The sequence below is a fragment of the Rissa tridactyla genome, chromosome 3 (genome assembly GCF_028500815.1).
Source record: "Rissa tridactyla isolate bRisTri1 chromosome 3, bRisTri1.patW.cur.20221130, whole genome shotgun sequence".
Lineage (NCBI taxonomy): Eukaryota > Metazoa > Chordata > Aves > Charadriiformes > Laridae > Rissa > Rissa tridactyla.
Genome location: NC_071468.1, coordinates 92,639,721 through 92,666,688, shown reverse-complemented (window position 1 = coordinate 92,666,688; position 26,968 = coordinate 92,639,721). Strand labels below are relative to the sequence as shown.

Sequence of the window (26,968 nt, the reverse complement as noted above, 5' to 3'; positions counted from 1 at the left end):
AGATTATCAGCAGTTGTCAGAGGCCACATACCCCAGTAGACTGTGTCCTGCTGCTGCTGTCATCTCCAGCTCTCCTCAGAAGCAGTTGCAGGCTTGCAGAACCTTGTATTTTGATCCTTCCTTCCTCCTGAGGGGAATGTTGCCCACTGCTGACAGCTGCCATATTCATACTACGCTTATAAAAGATCAACAAACCTTATTGTCACCAACATTTTATTTGTTCTCACTGCTGGGCAGGATCTGTGAGATAATGCAACCAGTTGACTGAGAGGCAGGGGGCAGGAACTTTCCCCTCTACAAGTTCAGCAGAAACTGAGATCTGCCAAAGTGTCTTATCCTTCAATGGTAGGTAATGGCAAAGCACCTGTTGTTAATTTGGAAAATCAGGGGATGAAAAGCATCAGTTCATCCTCATCTGAATCCAAAGGCATGAAGGGTTTAGATAGCAATTGTGCTTTACTGATTGGCATTTCTGTAGAATTGTTAATGTATTGCAAAAGCGTCTTGACCAATTCAGTAGGAGAGTTGATAGTATCATAATCTGCCAGTGTAAAAGAAAAAGCTGTAAATGCATTTGCAAACATGTTTTAATTATGTGTGATATCTTTCATCTCTTCCTTTTCAGGTTAGCCTGTGCCTGTTTGTGTTGGAAATCAAAATGTGTAAATCACATTACATGGACTGGATAACTCCAACACTCTGAAGCCCAAACTGTTGAAAAATTCAAACAGAATCATTCTGTCGGCCAAGAGCAAATCTTCTTTTCAAAGGCAGAAACACACAGCACCTGCATTACCCAAGATCTTTTTCCTTCACACAGGTAATTCTTCCCTGGGAGAATTGCAAATGTTATCACAGCACGTATCAGAGCTGGGTGTTGCAGGTGCCCCTCAGACCATTTCTCCACCAGAGCGTGTCCCAGCCGCTCCACTGAAGCAGCACATGACGTGCCAAATGGGCTGGGAGCCCAAGCTGAGCTCTTACATCAGTCTGGCTCCTGCACATCCCCAAACAAAACAGTCCAAATCTACAGAGCCTGCCAGGCCTACTTACACATTAAAGTGTACTGCTCGTCTATCAGTTTCATCATACAGCTGTGGAGTCCTCAGGGTACTCCAAAATAAAATCACTGCTGGAGTGAGACTGGGGCAGTCTCAGCACCACCAGCAACATACTTGGGTCAAAAACCATATGAGAACAGTTTGATGTCTTTTCTTCTTTTTCTTTTTGCTTTCAATTACAGATGTGTTGGCTTCCCCTGCTGACCTTTTTTTTATCTGCCTGCTGTTTCTCACAGAGTTACAACAAGGAGCAGGAGAAGGCGTGACTCCCAGGAGCAGAGGACAACCATCAGTCTGAAGGGTTGGCAAGGATGTGGAAATGGAGGCCTGGGGTTGACAACAAACCTCCCACAGGGCACCCCCCTAATGTGGTAAGATGCTTTGGTGGCTACAGTAGTGCCCTGTCCGGGTGTTTAAACAGTAGACAGCATTTACGTTCAGTCTTGTCCTTTACTCTTGCATGCACAAATTCGACCAGGAAACTTGGCTCAAAAGTGGAATCCCCTTGAAGTTTGAAGGGACTCAGACTTGGGGTTTTGGAAAAGCCTAAGTGGAAGATTGGAATCCAGCTCTGAATTCCTGAATGCCCAAACTCTGGGATGTATTTGGATATAGCAATATTTTTTCAGCTCAAATAAAATACATGATAATTGCAGATGCTCCACTCTCAGACACATTTGGGTAGGAACTTTTCAATGTGAACAAAGAACCCTGTTCTTCCATTGCAATATTGACGATGGAACAAGAGTATTTATTATCATCTCTATTACACATTGTATTAATAAATTTTTGAAAGCAATGGGAATATATATGCATTTTGGAGAAAGTCCTCCAGGAAGGAATTTTTTGGATCATGGCTAAATGATGTGAGAACTTTTTACAGAGGCCAAGAGGCCCTTCTTTTTTGTTCATGTGAATGCTCAGTAGTAGAAATATCCTCTGCCAAGCTAAATGACCTTTCAGTAAACTAAGAAAACAATACAAGTAAGGGAACCCAAGTCTTGCAGACATCTGAAATCTACAAAGATACACATAGAAAATACTTTATTTTATTTTTTAAAAACACACCCTTTGGGTTAGAAACTTCTGTAAGCATCTGCGCGTGTAAAGCTCCTGAATGAACTGAGCAGAAGTGACTGTGAATTCTGTATTTTTGAAAATGCTTTTGCTGAACACTGTAAAATGTGAGATGGTTCTGTGGAAGTTCCTTTCTGCTTGAAAAAGGCACCACAAGATGGCACCTGCTGAAGAGAATATCTAATATTTAAATGAAAAAAATCATCATTTTATAAAGGACTGTTATTGAACATATGGTGGATATGAATGAAAAATACAACAGAGAGTAAGCAATAAGATGGGGAAGCATGATGTAATCTTTGGCATTTGTAAATATGCAATCCATGACTGAAAACATTTATATACATGTTTAGCTTTGTGACTAATACAATAACTATACTGTACAAGTATATGTTACGTACTTGTAATGAGTGCCGGGTCTTAAAGCACATTTTTCACCCCTACATAGCAGATTTGGGCATAAGCTACTGAGCCTCCAAAATCTATAAAGCAGACAGCTATAGCTGCAAAATACAAACACGTCCTAGTTCCTTTAATTAGGAGATGAAAATTGTATTTTGGTAATTGATTATGGATTTAAATAAAAATTATGAAAATTTTGGAGATATTTTATAACTTAACTGGCAAGAACCAATTTTGTTCCTTGCTGCAGCAACTTTTTCTCTCTCTAAATAACGTAGCTGTAGGTATGCATGCACAAACACATCTCGTATTTTGCATACACACAGGACTAGTGTGTAGACAAGAACACTTCTCCTTGAAGGACATTTCTTTTTTCACCTTTTTTTTCTCTGAACAACTATTAGTAGTGATTTTGAATCAAGTCCTTTTAAAGATACTATGACTTTTAAAGTGTTTGAAAGAAGTACAAGTAATTTAATCACCTTTCCTGGCAAAACACCTTATCAACAGAATTGTACTTGGTTGGTGCACCTTAAGGCATTTAACTCCTCTAATCTCAACATTTACTGGTGTGGAATCCTTCTGCTGAGGGAAATTCTCCCACCTCCCCATCACAAGACAGAGGGGGTTTCGGCAACAAAGTGCCGGGGGGAGGCAGTGGCCAGCAGATCAACAGGGCAGACTTTGCACATAAGCCCCTGCTGGGGTGCAGGAGACAGGATCTCGCCACTCCAGAGCTATCCAGGGGAGCAGGAACAGGTGAGAATCAAGAGTGGCCTCTGCCAGCTGATTTTCAGTCCAAAGGGAGATTTTCAAGAAATATATTTATCAATAGACTGGTTCAACATTTTTATTATGGATTCCTTTTTTTGGCTCTGGAATTCCTTGTATCTCCTCACAACTATGAATGGGATAGATGGTTTCCTGTTGGCATTGGTATCTCCTTCTATTTGGAAAGCATTTCCCTGGGTTACCGATGGAGCAGAAGCTGGCATGGTTTTTCAGATGTTTACCAGTGTAGCTGTCAGCTTGCCCAATGCCAGGAATGATGGCACTATATCTGTCTCTGGAGAAGGAACTGTTCATTCATTTAGGTTTCCTGTTTTTACTGTGTACTCCCACAGAAATAAAACAAATGGTTTGTGGAGATACTTCTTAGGTAATTGACCCCTGGAGATCTGCCACACAAGCCAGTGAAATACATGTGAGTGCCTCAGTGTTAACTGTTTGAAAGACCTTTTAAGCCAATATTATTAGGTCATTGAATCAGAATACAGCAGCAACGTGGTTAAAATTGCGTGTTATTCTTTCCACTTCCACATGCAGAATTCTAGTGCAGAGTACTTCAGAATGATAACCCTCTATGAAATTTGTTATATTAAGTTTAGGCACTAGAGAACGTCCTTTACCCAATTATGAGAGGTTTGAAATAATTCAAAATCTGAAGCTCATAATTGCTTGCTTCAAATCATTTAATTGAATATCTCAGTTCTTAGCACACATAACACTTGCTATGACGTCCTGTCATAAAATCCAATTGCTTCATAGAACATTTTACTGGCAAATTATCTTTTCGCATATAATAGGATGAATAGAGCAATAACAATTCAACAGAAAGCAGGGTTTCTGAAAATTAGTTATTAAACTATGTTGCCACCACCTGTAGAATGTAGAATGAGTCTTTTTCCTATATACTGTAATTATACAACACTGCAAGACTGTACAGATAAATAAGATAAATGGATATTGTGTGTTTTTAAAGACACTGCATAGATCAAAATGTCAAACAAGATTTAAATGCTGGTCATTTGTAAATGGTTGAAATCACACAGCTGAAGATTCTTCCTTGTGATTAACAGAGATCTTATTTGCAAATATGGAATTTATGGTTTCTCATACTGTGATAAGTTAATATATTTTCAACTGTGTCAAGCACAATAGATAAAAAATATATATACCCGAATGATTAATGGAGGCAGAGAAAAACAGGGAAACAGATAAAGGCAAGAGCCGCAACATTGCAAAACAAAACGTGGAAGAAAAGTATCTAGTATAATCTGAGGTTTCTATCAGTCACACTGACCCCTTCACAAACTTCTAAATTATGTCAGCCCGTAAAAATGGATTGCTTCACTTTCTAGGTAAGTCAGTGATATGTGACTTCACTGAACACAATGCCTTTGTAATAGCCATTAATCTTCATGGAAAAAAATACTCTGTGTGCTCTGGAATGCGCTGCATCCATTCTCCTCTGAAACCTCATCTTTGTTCCTGGTAATTACCATCTGTTTCTAATTTCTGACACACTGTGTCGGTGGCAAAGACTACTCAAGCTTCTGTACACAATATGAGCTAAGATAGTTAATATATTTTTATATAGTAAGGCCATATTTCTAAAAGCAATAAATAAAATTTAGCTTGTAAAGCAGAATGTAATGTACTTCTGATGGTGCCAGTTTAAACAAAAGTAGGAACTGGAGACCATTTACAGATCTTGCTGCAAGCAGCCCATTTATTCTGCTTGCATGTACGTCAAGATTACAAAGTTCTTATAGAACCAAACTTTCTTGTATGAACAAAAGGAAACAAAATCCCTGTATCAACACTTTTTTCCAGCACATGCAATAAGTTAATGTAAATAGCATCATACAGTAAAGGAGTCAAGCTATATTTCAGTTGTGCAAGAATAGATTAGACACTCTTTGAGAAAACTCATTTAAGATTTGCCCTTTCTGATCTTTGGTCTTTGAATCAAATTGGGCACTCTCAGAATCTGTATTTTAACATAAATCAGATGGCTAAAGGATCATATTATAGCAGTTTTGAAATGGAGGCTTCTTTCTTCCCTGGCTTTGATTTAAACTCTTGCCAAGCTTGCAAACTTGCAAAGATTTTTCAAAAGGGTAGAATAGCTTGACCAGCAGGTGGCTTTTATGCCAGGGTTCCTTGCCCTGCTTGAAGGTTTACTTGGCTTGTTTGTTTTAACCCCAAATGGTACACATAATGTGTCCTTCTAACCTACATGCCAACAACTTAAAAGTAACAACTTCTTTAGTGACTAACATACTGGGTCAAGATTTGAGGAAAACATAACCCCCCAAAGACCCACTTGCCTCACTGCAGATTCCAGGAGAGATTCTAATTGTTAAAGAAAACATTTCAAGAATGTGAATACCATGGTTTTGGGGAAGTAGGTGGAAGTATTTCTCCCTTGAATACAGCTGGCCAATACTTCCAAAAAAAAAAAAAGGCATTTCCTCTATCTAATGAGCCAAGAACCTGCGTCACTCTGGCCTGTCAGGTAATTTTGGGGTCTGATACAAAACGCAATGGAATAAATGGAAACAATCCAATGGTGAATTTCCCGGTTGGCTCAGTTGAGCCTGTCTAGTCCAGGTATCTACAATCTTCACTCCACACACATATGAAAGGAAAAAAGAAGGAAAAAATAAAACACAGTACAATGTGATAGCCTCCACTTGACAAGATTTTGCTTTTTCTTACAGGTATATTCATTTTATACAGGCCTAGAATGCCTCAGCTGCCCCATTTTGATGTGCTGATGGACCCTGACTCTGCCTTGAGCGCACCTCTGCCTCCCATGAAGAAAAGAGCTCCAGGGCCTTCTGCAGGATCCTCTCCTCTTTCCGGTGTTCAGGAGCACTGAAATATTGCTCTTTGGATCAGGGAAACAATAAGTAGGATGGGTAGTATGTATGGGTAGGGAGATAACAGGTATTTGCCAGCCCACATATTTCACTTATTTGTCCGGGTTTGACAATGAGAATATTTTCTTAACCTGATGCCAAAATATCAGCTTATCTTGGCTTTTCTTTCGATAGATATCTGTATAAAATATCTTTGGAGAAATACAACTGTAGATAAGAGTTGTTTGTTTTGTGCTTTTAATTACTGACTATGAATACATCAAGAGATTAGATAATGCAGAAAGGGAAGGGATATCTAAGTTAAAGAACAATGTTGGCACAAGAGCTATTATGCATAAACCAGCCAGGAACTTGGTCTGGAACCCATAATAATTCAAATAATCAAAGCAATGCTATTCTGTAATTACTTTTCTGGGGCTGTAGTATGGACTAGAAATCTAACCAATTTTAAGATAAATTTATGAACAGGGTTAGATGAAGTGGTTTCTGAAGTAGCAGGGCACTTGAATCAATGACACAAGAAGTACTTTCCAGTGCCAGATCATAAGATCATAAATTAAACTACTGCTGCTCTACTTCTCTCCTTCAAGAAGCAGCATGGAGCAAGAAATTAATTTCATGTCTCTATAGTCAATTCTCTGTCATCCAATATGTTTTGAGATTGAGTTATCCTGGATAATGGCAGTGGAACATGCTAGCCAGGCCAGATTAAGGCTGATTCTGGCAGAAGCTTCTGCATTGAGCTTCCTGTATCTATATCCCGAGCAAACAAATTCTGACAGCTCAGAGCTGAGCCCTGGAGCTCCTGGCTGCCAGTGTTGGGCTCCTGAATATTCCATGTTGCAGGAAAACTTAACGTGGGCAAAACACTTCTTAAAGGTGTGGAACCAGTACCTCATTTAACGCACTGCCATGCTCAAAAATGATGGGGAGCTCAGTGCAGAGACCTACAGCTCTGCAGGACTGAGCTTCTTAGCTCTGGCTTAATGACAGTCATGCCAGACCCTGATAACTCGATAAACAACCACCCCCACCTGTGCCTGTGTCTCTCTCTTCCTGCCCTGCATTGCAGGAACTGCTTTTGGCCTGAAGCAGGGGTGGACCTGACTTAGGTGTGTGAAGCTACCTGGTTGTAATAAAGCCTCTCAACACACAGCAGAAAGGGAGCACAGACCCCAGTGTGGTCCTTCAGGGGCCAGAAAACACCTGGGCCCTTTGCAGACTTTTCTAGTGTCCAGTGAGTAGTGTTGGGAATAGATTGTTTCATTGCCTGCAGATAATGATGTGATTCTTACAATTGTGACATACTTAAAGGATACATATATACATTATGCACCATACAGCATACAAAATTTTAAAGCTGGTAGACATTCAACTTCTAACGAACATCTTAAGTTTGTCTTTTACTGGTCCTGCCCAGTGGCAGAGTCTTCGTTTGTCCACTCCAAATTGTTATTTTATTTTGATCCCCTTCCACCTTAACTATCTTGCCTCATTCCATACGCAGGATGGATGGGTGCAAAGATGGATGATGTATAACCAGCATGCAGAAACATCTGATATTTTTCTTCATTCTCTTCCCTGGGGGAATTAAAATGAGAGTTTTCTGATGGAAAGACAAGCATCCTGGCAAATTTGAAGGTCTTGTGGAAAGATTGGTGGGTAGAGGTTTTTCCCTTTATTTTTGTTTTATCGATGTAAATCAGTATTTTTCTCTATCTGTTTTTCAGCAACAGCTGAACTATTTTGTCTGATATTTTTTAAAACTATTCAGCCAAAGGAAGACACCTGTCACAGAAAAATTCACATATATGGTTTAAATTTGCAACATTATAAATCTCTGACTATCAGAACATGGAGTGCCAGACAATCTGACACTCCTCCCATACCCATCATCCACTAACTGCTCTCTCAGTTCACTTCCAGTCAGCGTTGATCAAAACTTCAAAAGAATTTCCTTCTCTCGGGAAACGCTTTTACTGTTTTTAAAGGTCTTCTCTATAAAGCAGAAAGAAAACTTAATTTTAAAAATATTTCCCTGGAAATAACTTTCTTTGCCATAGCCAGTTCCTCTCCATGGAACAAGGCACCTGGAAGCCTTGAGAGCCCTGGCCTTAGGACCAGAAGATACATGCTGGAAGCCCAGGAATTCCCAGCCCTTTCATATGGCACAAATGCTCGTGAAATGTGAATCCTGGAAATTCAGAGCTCCTGAACATGATCTGACAAAAGAAATAGTTTTACTGGCAGAAATCCTAGCTGGCCCTATTTTTACTGGCAATTCAAGTCACTGGTCTGAACTGTCCAAGACAGCAGGTGACTGAAGATCATCTCTCCGGTCAAGACTCACAAAGCTGGCTATTGATGAGATTCAAACTGAAGAGCAGGTCTGTATTTCTCTCCCTGGTAAAGCAGGTGTTAAAGGTGTCCGACTGTACATACTAAGCAAAGACAGTAGCTGGACACACTCCTCCCTGGATGTGGGCATCCTCTTCTGAAGGCGTGAATGCTAACTTTGTCAAACAGCCTCTCAGCCACAGACCTAATTTCTCTCTGAGTCTCAAGGGATTCAGCCCCAGAGCTCCTACTTATCAGAGGAGTACTTCTAGGCTATACTCAGGACTGCAGAGCAGGGTCAGCTTCCAATGTCTGTCTGACACCAAAGGAATAAACAGCTGGATGAGCGAGGAATGGGCTTGTCCTGCACAGTGAAAATAAAGAGGATGGTGGTTGTAACGTCCGGTTGTTACTGCCTGGCATGGATCTTCTGCCATCCCATCATTTGATACAGTCTTTTCCAGCTGGGACAGGTCAGAAAACCCTCCAGTGTGTCTCCAAGGCTGACTAATGCCTGATACAATCTAATGGCTGGGGCTATTCTCACACAGATAAACTTTGGCTGAATCGAATCCCAAAAGCAGACTTCAGCACTACAATAGTAAACGGTTTGCAAAAGATGCCTTCCTTTTTTCACCTAGCTAAGATGTCAGTGCTGCATCTGTGAATTGAAATCACTAGATCAAAGGACTAGTCAAGGTACTAGTCTTGACAGACTTTTCTGTTAGCGAAGTAATAGATTGGTGAAGCTAAAAGTCTCTGAACAAACCTGATAGATTTTTATACATTTCCACAAGGAGGAATTTTTCACGCATGTGCCTAACTGGTTTTGTCTTTGGTAACTCATGAAAAATGATAGGTAGATGGTTAACAGTTGGTGCCAGAATCAACATTCTTTCTTTTCCTTGAAGATGAATATTTAAAGATTTTCCCATCAGAAGGATTTATGCAAGGATTTATGGATCCTGAAAAAGTTGGCTTAACCTGTATTATTCCTCTGTCTTTTGGAAATTTTATTTTTAACTAACTTTTTTTTCCCTCAAAAAATATAAAAATAGCAAGCACTTCTTCATGAAGCCCATAAGACTACATTGTAAGCTTGCTCGTTATCTTTTCCTTTTATCTAACACTTTTTGCAGACTTGTTATAACACTTATCACTGGAAAAGCTGCTAATTGACACAAACTGCATACAGTAGTAATAATACTTTGAAACCTAATTGTACTAAATCCACACATTCAGAGCTCTAAAAAATTGTTGTTCAAATTAGTTTCCTTTCTCTGGCAACTCTTTCTGTTTTCCCTCACATTAACAACAATGACCTGGGGAGCATGACTCTTCATCTATTCTGGTGTGAATGACATCTGAGTTATGTCTCAATCTATTTATATGTAAAAGGATTAAGTTTTCTTATCTCCTCTGAAACATTTGAAAGGGAGATAAACAGTGTAAAAATCCTATGAATGGTGACAGTAAGAAAATGTGAGTTCACAACGTCACTGCTTTCTCATGCAAAGATTAACTGTGGGCAGAAGTTTATCAATCACAATTAATACCCCTAATAAAAAGAGAGGTGTTGAAGACAAAATAGGAAAAAATATATGATGAATACTCATCCAACTAGGATGTTGTCGCATCAGCTGGCCTTGCTGCAATTCACCTGAGGACACTTGCAAAAATGACTGAAATAATTTCCAAGCTACTAGCGATTGTCTTTGAGAACACACAAGGGAATGGTGAAGTTCTGAGAGACTGGAAAATGTCAAGTACAGTGCCTATCTTTAGAAGTAGGAAAAAGAAAGAGTCAGGGACTTGCAGAGGAATCAACTTCAGTTCCTGGAAAAGTACTGGAACAATAATCAGCTAAAGTATTTGTAAGCACTTGGAAGATAACAGGGAGGTAAGTAAGAGCCAACATGGATTTGTTGAGAATAAACCTCTCCAAAGTAGCTTCACTTCTAGTTATGACAGAGCAGGAGGCCTTGTGGACAGAATATAGTCAATAGGTGCCAGATATCTCTTGATTTTAGTCAGAATTTTGACAGTTTCTCACATAACATTCTCATAAGCAATTTTAAGAAATATGGTCTTAGAAAACTATAGTATATAGTGCAAAACTAAAGTGTAATGGAAGTAGGGCTTCTATTTGTCTTAGAGCCAGAGTACAGGTTTGGATAGAGACTCACGAGCTAGAAACATAGTCCAAAAAATAGGACGTAAACATACTCGGGTATATAGAACAGTCTGTGTAAATAATATGTTCAACTGGTTGGGTAGCAATTCTTCAGGAAAAGCTCAGGAGGTTATATTACATCACAAACTGCATGAAACAACAATGTCGCGTGGCTGGGGAATGAGGCAAATATCATTCTGAGATGTATAAATAGAAATTTCATCTATAACGTATGTCTGCTCAATAGGATAAGACAACAGCAGAAGCCCAATGCTATGTTTTCAAGGTCTTTATTCAAAGGATGTATAGACTATTTGGAAAAAGTACAAAGAATGATCAGAGGTCTAGAAAGCAAGATCTATGGAAAAAATATGCCAAAGGAATTTGGAATGTTTAGGCTGGAGAAGGGGTGGCTGGAGGGGGTGATAACATTCTTTAAGTATGTAAAAGGTAACAAATAGAACAAACTGTTCTGTCTTTAGCAGGCTGAGATTGTAGGCACTGAAGCTCCAGCCCAAGTGACGAAACCCTGTCAGTGATCAGACCAAGGACTGGAACAAGCTGTCTGAGGACATTGTAGATTTTCTGTCACTGAATATTTTGAAGACCAGCATTAGACAATCATCTGCCAAGAATGGTTTGTATATAGCCAACAGTTTGGATATTCTTGTGGAGGAGGACTTGGTGACTCTGTGAGGTTTCTTCCACTCTGTCTTCTATGGGCTATGATAAATATAATCTAAGAATAAAACATTGCGTTTTGGCCCTTTAAATTTAGTATGCAGACAGTTCTTCTGAAACTGGAGATTTTCATAGTATCATGTTGCTAAAGTGACCACATTTCAGGCAAAGAAAATGGAGCAGTTGAAAACATTCAAACTGTCTTCAGTACCTGCTGTGTTACACTTACAAAGAAAACAAAATGTTCTAAAACTAAAGAGTACAGCACATAGTTTGGTTTGTTCATTTGGATGTGGCTTTCAATGAGAAGTTACGTACCACATACTTAGTGGTAGTTTCTTATAAACTTCTGGGTTTTTATTAACCATCAGCGATAATTGGACTGTGTTGTTGAGGTAATGCACTGTAGCAAGGATTCATCACCCCAAGATCATAACCCCTATAAATGATGAGAAGCAATGTTAATGGTAAGCCTCTGGCTCAATTTTTCACTCAATTTTTAAAATAACTTTTTATAGTTACCTCAGTATACAACGCAATTGTTAATGATTATTACATCTTTTATTGCCTTTGTAAGGTTTTACTGAAGTTTATAACACAACAAAACACATCTGTGCAACTACAGCATGCAGCCTCCAGAAGGGGGTCAGTGCCCTGGCAGCAGAGGAGGTTCTGGGACCTGTGTCCATGAAGACTCTGAGCCGGTGACACATGAGCCCTGTGGCAGCACTGGAAGGCAGTGGTGGGAGACTCCCTGCTGTGGGACAGAAGTCCCTGTCTGCCCACCTGACCTGCTGCCTAGGGAGGTTCACTGCATGCCAGGAACTTGGATCAGGAACGTTTTGGAGAGGCCAACAAGGCTTGTCCAGCTGTAGGACTGGTGTGAGCATGAGATGGTGGAGTTCAGCATATTGAGAGGAGGGAACAGGACAGAAAAGAGGGTCACAGTCCTGAACTTCAGGAGAGGACACTTTGACCTGTTCAGGTACCTGCTTGGAAGAATTCTATGAGAATTAGTCCTGGAGAGAAGAGGGGTCCTGGAGAGCTGGTTGATATTCAAGGATTACCTTCTTCAAGCTCAAGAAACTTCCATCCCCAGGTACCAGAAGTTAAGCAAAGGTGCAGGTGGCCTACATGGCTGAGCAAGATGTTCCTGATAAACATAAACAGAAAGAGGTGGAAGCAGGAGCAGGAAGAAATATGGAGACACTGTTCAAGTGTGCAGGGAGAGAGCTAGAAAAGCCAAAGTCCACCTGGAGTTCAGTATGGCGAGGGATGTGAAGGGCAACAAGAAGGGCTTCTTCAAGTACATCAGCCACAAAAGGAAGCCAAGGGAAATTTGAATGGGGCAGGGGAACATCTGACAAGGGATCTGGAAAAGTCCAAGGTAGTAAATGCCTTCTTGGCTTCAGTCTTTACTGGTAGGATAGGCCTTCAGCAATCCCAGGCCCCTGATATCAGAAGAAAAGTCTGGAGCAATGGAGATTTATCTTTCGTGAAGCAGAATCATATTAGGAAACACTTAAACTGGAAATACATACATCCGTGGTGCCTGGTGGTATGCAATCACAAGTACTGAGGGAGAGAGCTGATGCCACTGTGAGGCCACTTGATTATCTTTGAAAGGTCATGGCAATCGGGGAAAATTCCCAAGGACTGGTAGAAAGCAAATGTCACCCCTGCCTTCAAGTAGGAAAAGAAAGAGGATCTGGGGAACCACAACCTTTACTTCAAATTCCAGTGAGGCCCATGGAGCAAAACCTCCTTGAAACCATTTCTAAACACATGTACAAGAAGGCAATTGGGAATAGTCAGCGTAGATTTATGAAGGGGAAATCACGTTTCACCAACCTGATGCCTTCTATACTGAGATGACTGGCCTGGTAGACGAGGTGAGAGCAGTGGGTATTTTTTAGTTTGATTTGGTAAGGCTTTCAACACTCATTGCCTCCCATAACATAACAAAATCTATGAAGTATCACTTCACGATAGGATACTACTGAGTTTTAACTGTGTGTATATGAGAACACTCCCTTTGGATGTCTCCATGGAAATTTGTTATCCCAAAAATTCCTTTCTTTTACTATATAGGTAAAGTTCTCACTCCATAACTCAGCTGGCCCATGGTACTCATATTCAGTAGAAAATGCAGTTAATTTTGTTATGACACATGAAATTTTCCTTCTCTCTCTGTTTAAAAAGCCTCTGTCCTAATCCAGAACACAGTAATCAGAGATTTCCTATAACACTGGTATTAAATCAGTTTCCAGCAACAAGCAGTAAGTCAAGTTTCTTTAAGAAGATTCTTTAAAAAGGTTGATGAAGAAAATGTTTTATTCTGTTGCGAAAACATTAAACAGAAAACCAGCATAAAAATATGGCAGAAAAGTATAACAGAAGATGAAAGCTAAAATACAAAGACAGAACAACTCAGGCAAGAGTAGCATGCTATTTTGACAGGGGACGGTTACTGACAACTGAAACAACTTTCTTAGTGGTAGGAAGGATTTGCTATCATGAACACCCCTAAATCAAGACTGAGGATCTTTCTAGGACAGGTTGCAGATATGATGGCTATGATAAAGCAATCCATAGGTGCATAAATTAGCAATTTTATGTGCTGTAGAGGTTGTATTTTGTGCACATTTGTCTTTATGCTCAATCTCAAGAACAAAACAGTTTTTCTCCTGGTGAAGGGCATACAACAGTGTGCCAACAAGATCAGCCCAATTGCAATGGGAAGACAAGGTCCTCCAGCAGTTAATTCTCTGCGTGTGTGGTACAGACCTAAGACCACTATCTGGCAATAATTTCATTAACAGAAAAAAATATTTGTTGGCACATGGTCCAGGAAACATAAGAGATCACAGTAAATCAAACCCTCTTCATTTCATCTTTGTGCTTCAGAAGCACCCAGTAAGTAAAATGCTATAATGTATTTGGTCCTGGAACAAAGACCAACTGGATTGTAGCTGGATTTGTGGAACAAAGACTAAGTGCTGGGCTCTCTGATAGTCTTCAGAGACAGATTTCCTAAAGGAGAAGAGGTATAACATTTTCCTGTTTTTCTTTGGCAATTCATGTCTCAATGATGAATTGTGATTATCCAGAATGCCATGCAAGATCTTTAACTTATTTCGCGTGGAGCTTTGTAGTCATTTCTGTACATCAGCAGCAGTAGATAGTATTACATCATCAGTAGTCATTGTTCTGATACTTATTGTGTATCAGCTGTCATCAGTGGCAACTCAAGATTTACAAACAGTGTTTCTCATAACATCAGACAACTTTTTCTGGGTCATCACAGAAGCATTTCATGGGTGACTGTAAATAGCTTTGTTGAAGTCACCTCATTACTGCTCCATTATTTGCAAAGCAGATTTTCTGAAGGCTTTCAAGTCTGACTTCTAGTGAGAGTGTATCTGATTATTAATTTAAAAGTTTTTGTTTCTTTCTTGAATTTGAAGTCATTCCTCCACAAACAAAGTCAACAAAGCACTTTCCACTGATCTTTCTTATGCTAAATTAGCAAATGATTTAACAAACCTGTTTGGAACCAGATTATGCAGAATAGGTGTTTTTGTGCATGCTTCTTTTTGCTTCTCCATGGTGTTACAGCATGTCACTTCTCTCAGTCTCCCTGGAATGACTCTTTAGACAACACAGTTACTGAAGGTATGTGTGACTGGAATATGGAAAAGCATGTAAACTTTTCCAGGAATCTCTGTACTTTGGTACTGGTACTTGAAGTACTGTTATTTGTGTTAGTCTCTATTTCGTCATTTACTCAGATGAACGCATTCTTCGGTTAATTTGCACTATGCTATTCACCAAGTATGTAAGTTCCAGTCTTGCTAGAAGAATATTTTCCTCTTTTATTTCCTTGCCATAGTTTGAGAACTGTTTAATACAGTCGTCCTGCTGATCCAGAGCCATAGTCCAAGTTGTGGCATCATTTCCATCTGCTAGCATGTCTGCCATTTTCCTGTGGAACACTTCTGGTTCATCTGAGTTGCCACAAGAAATGTTGTTATCCAACATTTACTCATGAAATGTGAAAATAAGTAAACTTAAAAACTGGAAACGTAGTGTTTCAAGAAGAAGGGTCAGATTCTGACACCAGCTGAACAGAAGATAATGAGCTGAGTCACACAACAAAGCATAATATTCTCCCTAGGGCATGGAAAATGTTTATGAGCTATATGAGTCCCTGGTTGATAGAATCAAGTACTGACTTCCCCTGTCCCTTAGAAGCATTATGATATATGATATGTGGCCAAGGCAGACCACAACTTCTGCACAAATACAGAAGACATACCTCAGCAAGGGTTGAAAGAGCCTTACAAGAATTTTGATCCATGTTTAAATAGGAAAGCAATCATCAAGTGCAGAGGACCCAGCAGATACATTTATTGAAGAAACTGTGAAAGCAATTGGTGAGGAATCGCCTTGAGATGCAATGTATTAAGACCATATGTGGCACTGACACCAGGAAGACTTGCTGTGTAGCCAGGATTTTTAAGAATTGGGCCACTTAACCTTGTTATCAAAATCAGAATCTAAATATGGACCTCTGCTACTCAAAATCTTGTCCCTATGCTGCAACAGCTACATGCATATTGTTGGTTTTCTTGCTGTTTCTACCGTGTCCAGTATTAAAACCACATCCACATCTACTGAAGCTGCTTTAAAATGAATGATCATAGCCTCATTAAATTACAACAAGTGAGAATCTGGCCAATAGCATTTAAGCAAAATAAAGCAGTTATCACATTTTTCACACGCACATGCCTGATGGTACATAACTTCCCTTTCTTTGCCTTTTTTTTTTTTAAAGACATAAATAGAATTAGAAAAGCTTTTACAGTTTTCCCTCTCAATAAACTAGCACTATTTGTCATTATATGTCCTCACCAGCACTGTTATCACACAGGTGCACCAATAGGATTCCTAGGGACGTTTCCTGTATTGATATGCAGAACCACTCTGCTGCTTTCCCAGTGGATGGTGGGAGGAGTTGCTTTGTTCTGGAAATCCTGGGAAAAGGCTGGAGATATAGCATTTGCTTAATTTAATGTATCCACACAAAAATGGGGAAGTATTACCAGTCTTACCAAAACAGCAGCACTCAGCTTGGCCATTTAGCCTGATCTGAGGGATCATTTGATGGAGATATTTGCTTGTGCAGCAAAAGCAAGGCTGAGGAGGAGCACTAGAGCAAGGCTACTTATGCCGTGAAGGCATAACCAAGAGAATAGAAGTCTGTAAAATGATTGTAGATGGTTAGACTTTTTCTTTTTTCTATCCAAACTCTTGACAAACTGCATTCTGGCCTAGAAAACACAACATGCCTGTGTCTAAGCAGTCTTGAATCCCTTTGGGCTATGATAGCCACATATATTTACAAGTAGTATAGCCGGGAGATTCCTTTCCACCTTTGCCTACTACTGGGATGTCACTTTGACAGCAGTTTGTTAGTCAGGCTGAGGCTATCAAAATCACATCACTGAAGTTTGTGGTGGTGGTCTTCTTTCTCTAGTTTTTGAAGCTGAACTGCACATATATAGCTGGCTAGATGCACACACACAATACAAGCCAAAAAATAAAAAAAAAAGCAGTTTCTACAGTCTGAAGTAATTTTACAGTTATCTAAGGAATGAGAAGGTAAACTCCAGCCAGTAATAACTAATTGACCTTAATTCATTAACTACTGCATAGAGTAGTGCATGCACAATTTCTGTAGTTGCTTTTCTCTTTCTCCTAAACACAGAAATCCAGACAGTCACAAAATTGGTGAAATGCTTAGGAATCTGTCTGTTTGCATCACTTCTGGCTGCCTATGCCTGAAAGAACAACTTTGTACCTAGCCCACGAGGATCAGAGCAAGAAGGTAAGCAAAGGAAATGCTTGGCAATGATTTCGAAGAAGTGATAACATTTTGGGAAATGTTATGTCTGGATAAGTAGGATATATTCAAGGAGGAATCCAATGCCAGTTTTGCTCCTGACCTGCTGGGTAGTTTTCAGGAGGTCCTTTCAGTTCTCTGTGATATATTTGCACGATCTGTATATAGGGATTAAAATGTGTCTCCAGAGTGCTTTAAGATTGATGAGAGCTGTAAAGATGATTTTCACAGTACTTACCCATAAAAAATACATTGCAGGCAAAGAAAGATGCCTCAAGACTCCAGTGATGCCATGCCGATCAAGGGTCTATTCCAGGCACAACTTGTTCCAGGGGTTCATAAAAAATTAAATCTACCAGACAGCTGAATTATTTTTTTTTCCCTTATGGTGTCATTGCTTGTGATTTCTTTAGTAACATAAAGTTATGAAAATGTATACAGCCTCCTAGTAATTTGTGTCAACAAAATCTGCCAGCTAGGACTAAGATCAGTGTTTATTGCAGCCTCTTCATTTCAAATTATGACAAGAACATTCTATTGATACATCATCAAAAGACAGATACACACAACTTAATAGATGAATATGCTTTAACAGAATATGGTACACACCATGAGATGTTAAAACTTACTAGGCAGATACTTGGTGGGTATCAACTTGTAAGCAACAATATTTCCCACTCAAGAAACACCTTGATGCTGTTTAAAAGTATTCCTTTGTAAGAAACTTTATTTATGAGTCACAGAAAAAATATTCATTAATACCCCAATGATGGCCCAAACCCAGTAAGGTACTTAAACGTGGTATTGAGGGCTAGCCACAGATTTATGCTAAGCACTAAGAGGAACTCTCATCCATTAATGTCAACCAGTGCGCTCACAGACTAGATCACTGGACAGGAGAGCAGCTGCAGAGTTTTCCTGTTTATGCACAGCTGCATCCAACCTCTCTGGACAACCGCTCTGATTTATAAAGGGTAGCTCTTCCCTATTAATTTTGTGCTAGATTGTGGTATTCTAGCCAGTTTGCTTTTTCGGTTCTACCAATGTACTAGTGCAGAAGTGACACAATGCACTTAAAATGCCACCAGTAACTGGGTAACTGAACAGGTTTTTCTTTAGACTAATAAAAACAAGAAGCACTTAGGACGCCCCTGGATAAATGAATACAGAGTATTATTATAAAGTTATATAAGAAGACCAAACTCGATGACCTAGCAAGCCCCATCCTGTTCAATGTTACTGTGAGACAAGAATCAAGGCCAAAAATTTTACCAAGTAGGTAAAATGAGTGTATCTCTTAAAATAGTTCTCAAAATTCTCAAAATGTGTCTCAAAAACAGCATTTCACATATCCTTATTCCATCATTAATTCCAAACAAAATGAATATTTATGACATTTAAGTCTTGCCAATTACAGTTCATGCATGAAACCCTTGCCTATTTGTGATTTCAATAGGGGTAGGGTTTCACCCCATATTCTTGACATGGTGTAACTAGATCCAAAGTATACCACAGAGTTGTCAAGCGAAAAAAAAAAAAAAAAGTTTTCTGTATTAAAACTATTTCTATTTTATAAATTTTCCCATGTTAAGAAGAATGTTTCTGTTGGTATTTGCTGAAGTACACATAAAACTGATTAATAGAAAGAGTGGTTATTTTAAAAATCTAGCTCTAATCGGAAGATATCACTTCATATTATTTGGCTGACATTTCAGCAGCAAATAGTGAGGTTTCTGTAATGGAGAAAGAGCGTCAATCGTGTGCTTTGTAGACTTGTCAACAAAAATTATTTTACTAATTGTATCATGATCAGATAATAATACTACATTTGGGCATAATGTTCCCAAGCGTCCAGTTTCTTGATCTCTCACATAGGACCTCCAGACCTTCAGAATGCCATACAAAACTTGAGAGCAGTTAAAACTAGAGGAAGAAAACTCAAACTGAAGGCATTTTCCAGGAATACAAGGCCATATGTAGGACACTGGCATGGAGCAATGAAGCTCTTAACAGGAAGAGGTGACAAATCTAAATATCCTAATGTTGCAGCATGCAGAGGCACCAGCTTGGGTGTCAGAAGTTGTAAAACTATGTTAGGTGACACTGAACAAAAACTAATCTCACTGACCAGGCTGAACACAGCATCCCACCAATACAGCCTGTCTTCTTTGTCCTAGAGCTGCCAAATCACTGCTGTTTACAGACTGCAGAACCACAGGTCAAGGCTGGAAGACACCTCTGGAGACCATCTAGTTCAAGCCAGGGTCAGCTCCAGCATCTTGCACAGGGTTGTATCCAATTGAGTTTTGAATATCTCCAAGGATGGAGACTCCACAACCTCTCTGGGCAACCTGTTCCAGTGCTCAGCCACATTCACATTAAAACCCCCTACCTTTTTCTACACTTAAATGGAATTTCCTGTATTTCAATTAGTTGCCAAAGCTTCTTGTCCTGTTTCTGGAAATCTCAGAGGAGATCCTGACTTCATCTTCTTTACTGCCCCCCACCATGACATTCATAAAACCCACCTTGAGCCTTCTCTTCTCCAGGCAGAACAGCCACAGCTCTGTCTGCCTCTCTACACAGCACTGCACTGTACCCCATAGCATAGCTGTGCCCTGAAGGAGAGTTTTTAAATTGCATCTTACAAGAATCTTAATTTTGCAGCCACATACGTCCTGATTTCCATTTACAAAATCCATTTACAGGATCCATTTACAAAAATATTATAAATCCATTTTCTTAAAATATCAGGAGAACATTATGTGAAAAGGAAGTACAAGGTCAGGGCTCCTGTATCTACCAGACCAATATCAGGGGCCATGCTGGAAGTTAGTGATTTCCTGAGAAATGTATGCCTGAAGCTGAGGATAAGGTTTCATCCTGTGCACATCTGTAGACTCCTTAGTACCATATGTAAGCAAGACCATTTTTTTTTTCCTTAACTGATGTCCTGAAAACTCCTTTTCTCTCCATCTTCTTCTTGCATTCTCTGGATTATGGGCTCTTTCTTCAAGCCATGTCTGGCTGTGTCTTCTGGATAGAGTTCAGAGACTGGGAAAAGAACCAGCTATGCTGGTTGGTTAAATCTTTATTGTTCTCTCTCTTGGTTTCAAGTCCATGTTTCAGAGGCCTTGAAATGCATTATAAGCATATGTACCGTATGTGAATGAATGAGGCTGGACGGGCAGTTATCCAACAATGACTGTGCCTAAATGCAATTCTGACCCTAACCACTTCACTGCAATGCTGTAACACAACGGCATCCTGTTGGCACTGCGCCATGGCTGAAAAAAAATATAGGAGTCTGGTTTCAGCCCTTTGGGGATTTACAGTTCCTACCAACCTTAAATCGCTAGATGTCAGGGCTTTTTCTGGCAGTACCCATCCTAACCAAAATATTGTGCTTCTGTAGTTCAGCATACTGCAGGCGTTTCTTATCTGCTCTGGGCCCCAGATGAATGGACAGAGTATGCTGGTGAACGTTATTAATGCAAAGGTAAAGTAATGATTTTTTTTAATTTGAGTATGTGAAAAAGGTAAGAGTCTTCACACAAAAATTTGACTTTCAAGCACAGTGCTTAATGAACTGACTAAAGAAAATCGTTGAAAATATTGAGCTCTTTGCAGCAGTATGCCTCAGTATAGTGTGGTGGGTCCAGTACTTACGTAAAGAGTGCACCCTGCACCCCGAGGCAAGCATCCTTAACCCCACAGTTTGACTATGTTACAAGTTTTCACTCTGTAGCACTGAATTCCCTCAAAATTTAGACAGTTGACAGCTGGGTCCTTGCTGCCTCGCGGGGAGTGTACTTGGATAAGATAAGACCAGTAAAGCTAGTAAAAAACAAGAGTGAGGACCATTCTCTGGCCGTAAGATACATAGCCCAAACTGTCTCCTGTCCCCAAATCAGAGCTCTCTTCCCCTCCCAAACCGGGGAGCCCCCATCCAAAACCCACACTGGGAATGGAGCCTGGCAGGGGCTACACTTCCAGCAGTGTCTGGGAGAAGGATAGCGTCGTGGACTGGGCAGCATGCGGGCTGTTGTGCAGTAGGGCCAGCCAGGTGCCGGGATGTGAGTCTGTGCTTTGAGTCTACCCAATTAACTAGTAACAAGGGGCTGTGACATGTCTGGTGTAACAGCCTGGCCATAACAGCCTGGTGGCTGACGTGAGAGATGTGTCATGCTGCCCTTGCAAATCTCAGGCTACTCTTCAGAGACAGGTGTGCCCACCGGGTGACTAACACACAGCCCCTCCAGTCTATGCAGGAAGGACTGGAATTGCCTTTTAAGCTGTGAAGCATGGAATGGGTGACCTCCTGGTCTCTGCACCAATAGCCCAGGTTCCTGTCTGCATCCTGGCTCAAGTGCGCACGCAGCCTGTTCCCTGGCATCTAAAGCACTGTGCCATCCCATAGTAATCATGTTTTCATCTCTGTCTGCTGTCACTGAGCAAGGCTGAGCTGTTCTTTGAAAATATGCAATTCGTCTCATAAGGTAAGAGAGCTCTCTGTCTGAATGTCAGTAGCCTCTAATCCTACTTTGGAAAGTTGATCCTTTTTTCCCTTGATGGCTGCTATCATTTTATTACCATTTGCACTTGGATTTATGCATTGGATTTATGTATATGGATTTGCCATTAATATAGTTTAGTTGCGCAAATCACCATTAAACTTTATAGCAGCAGTACAGTTTGGTTTCCATGCCCATCCAGGCTTACAATCTCTTTCACAAAACACATCACTAATATCCAGATATTCAAGCATGATTTGTACATTTGTTGAGAAGAGATTGGAGCATTACGCCAGATGGATTTCACACAGGCTGCTAAACAAGTGACACATTTCCCACATTCACCAAACAAAGCCATTGATTGAGGTGTAGAAGCTTCCAAAGGCTCTGTCATTCCCATGAGTTATTCGTGATATAAACACTTGTAAGCTTAATTTTCTTGTATATTTTTATACGTACATACACACCTGTATACATATAGCTACCTATATGCAAACAACTTGTATACATCCTCAACATTAGTATGTTTTAATTGCTCTTGCATTCAGTCGTTTGAAAACTGACTCTTTTTCTGATATAATAAGGCATAAATACAAACAGTCAAAGAAGAGATGAATAACACTATAGAAAGAAGTACTGTGGATTTTAAATACACAAACCAGAAACTTTATAATAGGCAGATATGTTTTTAAAAGTCCCTGAAATTCGGGACTGGAAAGGCAGCCATCAGGCCTTATGGGACTGTCATCACTATGCAGAGGCTTCCCTTCCCTGTCTAGCACATGTGGTCCTAATTGCTGTGCTGGCGAGACTGTGAAGCTGGATTCTTCATGCGCTGGCTGTAACATTGGCAGACATTTACTCATCCACTGAAACAGTTTTTAATGGAAAATCTGTATCCATTCATGCTAGAAAAATGCTTATGTTAAAACAGAGGAAAATTAAGGAGAGAAAATCAGATATCAGTAGCTTTTCCAGCTGCCAATAGTAGATATTCTACTACTTCATTAGCATTTATTGTATGAAATTTGAGGACAAAACAATGAATGTGATTAAAAATATATTTTCCAGAACTGCACATAATTTTGACCATATTTCTGATTCTGCACATGCTACAATTTGAGCTTTATACAGCACATGATTGTAATTTCAAAAGTTGTTTATACCTGACTCAAACCTATAAGAAAGATACACTGGAAGTAATGTTTTCCGTGCAGAATGGCAGCTAACACATGAGAAGATTAAGGCTCGTATCCTTAGGGATATATAAGCACTTCACTCACGGTTGTTGTGCATAACGTACAGCAATTTGACCAATGGAATATGCCTTCTCAGTTAGAGGCCCCACTTGCCTTTGCAACCAGGAGTTTTCCTGCACTTCACAGCTCCAAACACTCTCCTAGTATTAAACAATGATTACATGGTCTCTGCGTAGACAGATATTTCTGGAACCACAAGAAGATGGGAATTATGAAGAGAAGTCAGTAAACTTCCAGGTCTGTTACTCACTGTGATGTGAGGGATCACATTCAAATCTCTGATACATTAACTTGGAGCAGAAGCTCATGTCGTGTACTACTGGCAGAGTCTATGGCCAAACATGACAGTATGTAAGACTGGTAGAGAGTAAATAAGAGTAATTAAGACTGGTGCAGAAACCTCTGTGCGGGTGAGGGGAAACACAAGTAGTATGTGTTAAAAAGGGCAGACTGGGCTGAAAAGAATTTATGGCTGGAGCTCCTCAAGGATTAGTCTCCAGGCCAATATAATTTCATGTTTTCAATATTGAATTTGGCACAAGTAGTAAAAAATGGTCTAAGAAAATTTGTTGACGACACAAACATCGTCAAATACAGATGGATATATATGTATATGTGTATATATATATATACACACACATATATAAAAACAGAAAAATGAAATTACTGGAAAATGGAAGTAATAAAAATGTGATTACTTTTGATGGTAGTGAATTAGGGTATACACTTCCAGACCTGAAGCAGAAGGGTTTTCTCACCTTTCCAGTGGTCCATCCATCAGCAAAGAAAAAAGAAAAGAGGACCAGGACCAATGAACAGGTTGCACAGTGACTCAGAACCATCAGTGATTTTCCATATCAGGAGAAGCTGAAGGATCCTAGAGTCCATCCAGCAAGTATTACCAGAAAGAGACAGACAAGTATTAATGCATTTATGTGTTGAAAAAAAAGTCCCATTGGAAGATGTGTGGAGGAGGGCTACTGGAATTTGCAGCAGAGATAAACTGTATTTACAAAGGGATAGTAAAAGAGATTTGTTGTCTAACCTAGAAAAAGCAAAGTATAGAATGGGTATGATTGCTAGCTCTAGATACATCAGGTGCAAAAATTCCAGTGAAGAAAGAAGCTATTTAAGTCAAAGGACAGCATTGGCAAACGAGTGTGAAATGTTAAATTAATAGTTTTTGATTAATGGATAAAAAAGGCTGTTTGGCAATAAAAGCAGTGAGGTACTGGAGCTGTTCCCAGTCCTATAGTCTCTCGGATAAAATAGCTTTAAAATGTAGTTTGATTGTTTTATAAAACAGATCAGAAAAAAAAGTTGCCAGCTATGTCAAGGTGCTCAATTCGATGATCCAAAGTCTGCAGCCTTGGGAGCAAAGTGTGAACTTGAAACTTGGTTGCCCACATCTTCTCAGCATCCTTTGCCACCAGTACTCAATCATAGTGTATTTGTTCCCACCACCACTAAATGTGTAAATGTCAAGCTGTTATCTTATCCATTGACGGTCTGTAGTTGGTGTTTCCATATCTTGTTCTGACATGTGCTCTGGCTTCTTTGTAAGATTAGACCATGTAGTTAAACTGGAAAAAATGTGCATATGTAGTGGGCTTAGATATTCAATTTCTTTAAATAATCTGAACCAAAGCAACTTGTTCAAGATAACATGAGAAGTCTGTCGCAGAGTAGTCTAAAGTTAGTTAGACTAACTTAGACTAACATTAAGTCTAAACCTAATGGTCATCTTTCTGAGGGAGTTCATTAGGGACCCAGAAGAACTAAGTTCAAGTCTCTTTATAAGGGCATTCTTACATCTTGAATGAGAAAGATTGACCTAGGTCTGAAAATTCTTCTAATAACATTGTGATAAATGGATTTGTTTCCCATTTTAATGAACTGCTGTTTTCCAATAAAATACACTTTATTGAAAATCTTCCAAACAGCTTTTACTCCAACATCCTAACCACTGGGGTGTGGGCTGTTTTGGAGAACAAGCAAGACTCTCTTGCATTTTAAATTAAATATTTCAAAGGATGTCATTTTTATTCTATTATAAAATGAAACCAAATGTTCAAACTTTACCATTTTTCTCAAAACTGTATTCTTATTTTCCGTCCAGGAACATTCCAGCTGCCATTTGATTCACTAGTCCATGCTTCTTACGAGTAGATGAAATGAACTAAATTACAGAAATCTCAGCAAAGCTGGTACCAGTATTTCTACAGCATCTTTGTGGCCAAGGCTCAGGACTAGGCTCCTAGCAAAAATGAATTGGTTATTTAGAGTAAATGAAAGGTGGCATTTGTTACTGACACTTCTTTTTAAACTCTATTATTCCTTTTAGTCACAGTTACTTTTCCAAGGATGGAATCTAAGCATAAAAAGACGGAAGCATAATAAAAGTCTTCAGAACTCATAGAAAGATATACTTTGTGACTTCTCTGTCTCTCTTCATTTGTACTCCTGGCTTTTGTCTCTGTATAAATTTATTGTTAATCATCAGAGGGTTTTTTTGCCAATAGGTGAAATGAAAGCATATTTAGTAATAAAATAAACCCATCAATACTTAAGTAGAAAGCTGCAGAAACATTGAGTTCTATTCTGATGTACAAACTAAATATCAATGCCTGCTGAGTTGCTAGCAGGTAAAGCTCCACTCGGATAAAGGGAAAGAAGAAAACCATAATCTACTCTGTACATTAACAACTTTTACAGTGAATCCTGAGACTCAATCCTGAGATTTAATTGGAGTAGTTTATTGAATCAAGAGGATTTAAACCTTCATTTCTAATGACAGCTCTAGACTTCATATGAAATAAGTAATCCTTGCACATAAATGCTTTCCTAGATATTAAATTAGACTTGGTTAATGGATTTTTTTTTCTTTAAAATAGTGTCCCTAGCTGTCAACTAATTCATTAGAAATCATGCAGCCACAATACTTCCCTCTTGCTGCCTGCAACAGCAGGCAGGAATTTTGCCTTAATCACAATCACATAATTATTGCATGATATCTCTACATGGAAGTTGTGAGGTTATTTGATTATCCAATAATGCATTTCTGTGATTTTGAAATATTTAGCATGGTTAAGTTTCTTTTCAATATAATATTCATTCTCAAGCCTCTGACTTTGTAACAGTATGCTTTATTTTTTCATTTTTCAGTGTGCATTTTACCCTCTAATGTTTAATACATGTTTTCACCCTCAATTCTTCTTGAGCAGCTAACTATGACATGGCACAGCAGTGCTAGGTAAGAGGTGGTATCATCTCTAGGAGCTCAGGAAGGGAATGTTGTGTCAGTGAAATGCTCTGTAAGACCACTTTCAGACCAAGAGATGACTGCCACCTTGTGCTGCTGCAGTCATCTCTGTCAGTGGGCCTTGGTGGTAATGGTGACTCATAGGTATGTCCCCTCTTCTCTCTGTTTTGGAAGCTTAATTCTTCAAGGGAAGTAACAAGAAAGCAGTGCTTGCAGCTTCGAGTCCATGGCTGAGCTTGTAAATTTTGAAAGACTCTCAGTGTTGTGTATAGTTACACTTAAAATATCAGCTCAGAGAAAGAAGAGGCTGCCCAGAGAAATACACCTCTCCAACACGTTTCTGGGCCTGGACCAGTAGAAAATACAAGTAACATGGCTGACAAAATCCTATGAGAAAGGTGACTTTTCTAGATCCATTACAGATGACATAGTGTTGTATCTACTTGCAGTGATACTGCAACATTATGCTGGAAAACAAAAACTAAAAGCAAAGCCCCTTGGCACCTATGGTCACTGTACATCTAATGGAATAGTCGAAGAAACCTACATACCAGTCACCTACTGGTCTTGGCATCACTGCTATGGAGTCTTCAGTGATACGCAATGGTAATGTATTGTATATTTTATGT

The 26,968-nt window shown here is 39.5% G+C and overlaps 1 long non-coding RNA gene across 1 annotated transcript; it reads left to right on the top strand.

Moving 5' to 3' along the window:
* Positions 1-666: 666 nt before the first annotated feature.
* LOC128907472 (uncharacterized) lies at positions 667-6,166 on the top strand. Its single transcript, XR_008465624.1, has 3 exons — positions 667-820; positions 1,298-1,432; positions 6,047-6,166. It is a non-coding gene; the product is annotated as an uncharacterized LOC128907472 (long non-coding RNA).
* Positions 6,167-26,968: the final 20,802 nt, after the last annotated feature.